We start from the raw sequence: 3,890 nt of genomic DNA, 5'->3' as shown, positions 1-3,890 counted from the left end.
AGAAAGGCTGTTGCGAGATTCTTATTTTTTCTCCTTATTTTTCATGATTTTAACATTTTTTTTGTACAGATGTTAAAGTGGATTTCAAAATTGAATGACATTTTTTAAGCATTAATAAGAGTTTTGTAAAGCAGGTGTAAGATCGTGTTAAATGCATTTCACTTGACTTTGTTTCTGTTTGTTTGGGCATTTGATAGGTTATGAAGACATTTACAAATGTGACCCAGTGATGATGTAATGGAAATGTTCAACCTCCATTTGTAAACACTGTGTGAAGAAATATACTGTAAGCTTAGCATGAATATTTGTTTAGGTTTTCATACTGTCATTTTATGCAGCCTATGTTACTCTGACAAGACAAACATTTGAGTTTCAGACAGTAACAAATGATAAAGAAAGGAATTAGTTAAACTATAGATAAAACTTTTCCCCCCTGATAGCTGTAAACCGTACACTGATTTGAACCGTGGGCCAGATTATCTGACAAAGCAGTCTGATGCTTCAGGATACCGTAGAGCAGACAGGAGGCACATCTCTTTAAACCCATATATAAGTACTTAAAGATAATGGCATTCATCAAATGTCATGAGGAGGAGGATGCACTTTTGTAAAATGTTAATATTCTTGTAAAACGATGTTAGCAAAGTACATTCAATGGCAGTTGTAGTTCACGGCTGCCATAGTTCTTGTCAGAGGGTTATATGAAATATATCCTGCATTAACTTCAGGAAGCTTTGCCAATTTGCAAAATACTTTTGCAGCATTGTATTGTGTAGTAGGTAGTATATAATAGGCATTTACACAGAACTTGAAAACATCTCACATACTGTACTATTCTGCAGCGTTTTAGTTAAATTACAAACACACAGTCGGAATACGTGTGTGTGTGTGTGTGATATGAGTACTCTGCAGAAGGCTGTGTAAAGAGAGCAGGAAGATGCCTTTGCTTTTTTAATTTTCTCTCTCAGCAGTCCATAACATTGGTCTTATTTTTAGCCATCAGTAATATTGACTTTTTGCACACTCAGGACCGTAAAAAAAAAAATCTGTACAGAAACCAGTGAAAAGGACAGACGCATGACTTTAAAGTCTGTTTTACTACCAATTATTTTTATAGGACAATAAGGTGACAACGTGGTGACGACTTTGTCCACTCCAAGTGTTTTTGCATGACATGACAGAAAAATACTGCTAGCAGGTCTGAGGATGCTAACCTTGTATTTTTCAGCCTGTGAAGACGAAGCAGTTTCAGTACAAAGCACAGCTTTTTACAAAGGGAAACGTTTAGATAGATAGAGGCATGTAAATAACAGTAGCTTCTCTAAATCTGATGTCCCTATTTTTTTAGGTGTATGTACATGTAGTACATACATGTGTTATAACGTGACCGTTAACCTTTATAATGTTGATGGTTTTGTAAACAGGAGAACAAAAAAGGAAGCACAAAAAAAAAGAAGCTATTGCTGAAATAGAAAAGCATAGTCTCAGCTTTGGTCCCGTTTCCTTTCAGCCGCCCACTGTGATGGAAGTGGATCGATTTCCTTCTGGTTCTGTAACACAAGACAAAGACACAGTGGGTGAACATGGACAATATTTGGAATCTTTTTACAGTACTTATTTACATGAAGCCAGCTTTTGATGTTAATGCCAGCCCAGTGGTGCTAATCTTTAACATTTTAGGGACACAAGAGAACCGCGAAGCCATACGATTTTACTCTCAAAGCTGGTAGATTTTGATTTCTGTTAAATGATGATGACTTTTAAAACCTTCAACTTGTAGTGTGGGATTGTTTCAGAAACAGTAGCATCTACCAATCTGAGACGAGACAGCTCTTTGTAGAGCTTCTAGTGTCCTTCAGCGCAGCAGTCCTGATCCTAATGGACTCTTTAACCCCGTGGTCAATGTAATTACCCAGTAGTGAATATTTTGCAAGCAAATTTGTCATTTTTATACACTTTTCAAGTTATAATGCCTGTGCTTTTTCCCCTTGTTTAAATTGTTCAATTGTTTAATCGTTATTATTAGTCGTGATTCATGTTTTTGTGCTCTGAATTGGTCTTTTTAGATGTCTTGTATAAAATTATACCCTTTATTTTTCTCTGCCTATAAAAAGTTGATGTGATGCTTTATATTTTTGTTTATTATTGTTGGTCTATGAATAAAATATATATCTTGTGGTGATACTGGGGCCGACATGCCATGAAAGAAAGGAAACCGATGCTGGCTGGTACAAATCTTCAATGTCAAACCACATCTGTAATCTGGTAACCATCAAGGTTATTTTTGTATCCACTCTGATTCACTTTATTGAGCATAACGCATCAAATATGGAATAATTCAACATCAGAAATCAGAATTACCGTACTAACTTGATTTTATAGCTCAACATGGTTTGTTAGCATTATATGTACTTAAAGGCAGTTTCTACAGGCCTCTCAGGTTTTAGACTCTTGTTTTCTTCTGTCGTTTGGGGATTTCCTCGTCTGTGGTGGATTGTTTGGCGCTGTCCTCAGAAGCAGACAGAAACAGTAATTACAGGCCCAAAGCAGACACTCTCTTGTTTCTTCACTTAATGCTACGTAACACGCTAATGCAAACCATAACCATTTGTGCTGTCACAGAGGCACGACATGGCTTTGAGTATGAATGCAGGCTTTGTTCTGATGCCCTTAAGGTAAAGAGGGCTGAACAACCTGCTGGGCGCTTCAGAAACCACTTCACTGTGGTGACAAATAGTTTGGGTGCATGAGAGAATCAATTGTTAGTTAGTGAAGGGTGGCAGCATCAAAGCCAAATGGTGTTTCATCTGCTGGTTCAATACAATAGCAAGAGTCTTCACCGTGAATATTTTAACATTTTTGTACTATGTGAGATAGTTGTAGGACAGAGTGCCTCTGTTGTGTGATGACATCAAAGGCTGAAGCAGCGACTTCTACACAGACAGCTTTACATTATGTCTCCTGCTGTTAGAGCTGAGCCTCATTCCAGACAACACAAGCATTTAATAATTAAATCAGCGGTTTCCAGGAGAGTCAAACGCAGGGTAAATATGAATCATTGATTGAGAATGAATATGTGTACTTATGCATGTGTATACATCAAAACTGGAGCTGCCCCAGTAAAAAAGGATAGGAGGCAGATTTGTTGCTCAAAGCAGCAGATATTATATTAGGCAGATTATTAGTCGTAATTAAGCATGGAAACATATTTACAGTAACAAGGTGCACAAGCCAACTTTCATTTTGAAGCTTTTTGTAAACACTTCCTAGTCAGAAAGTCATGTTCTTCTGAAGTATAGCTCAAGATAGTAAATATAAGATATTTTCTGGTTAATGCACTAAACTAAATGAAGAACTGGGTGCATCATGTCCATGGTTTTGTACAATAAATCACAATCAAGGAGTAGATGATATCAGATAGTAGATACTGTTTGTTCGTAGAAACTGGGGAGTGGTCCCGTCTGAGCGAGCTTCACTGAAAATCATTTATAAATCATGGCCTCGTGATTTATTCCACACAGACCAGATCCAGACACAAACCATTATAAAAATGAGTGGAGAGCCGGAGGGAGGGGTTCATGTGTTCAGGTTAAGTACATCTATAATCATTTTAACTTTGAAATGTTTTCACTCATCATTTCTGTTAAAACCCTCATAACTGCCCGCATCATCCTATGAATATAACCATACTGGAATTACTGTAGTTTATGCTAGTTGTCAGTTGTTTTGTTGAACTTTCACAAAGACAAACTCACAGAGGAGGTGCAATCAAAAGTATATGTGTGTCTGTTTGGTCTTCATCACTTTCAGTTAAATATAAATGCTCCCATTCTGGTAACACCATCATTCACTTTGGTCTAATTGAAGAAGTAGTAAATGTCAACCAGCAG

The sequence above is a fragment of the Enoplosus armatus genome, chromosome 1, assembly GCF_043641665.1.
Source record: "Enoplosus armatus isolate fEnoArm2 chromosome 1, fEnoArm2.hap1, whole genome shotgun sequence".
NCBI lineage: Eukaryota > Metazoa > Chordata > Actinopteri > Centrarchiformes > Enoplosidae > Enoplosus > Enoplosus armatus.
The sequence above is the reverse complement of the archived record's forward strand: the minus strand, read 5'-3'. Positions refer to the sequence as shown.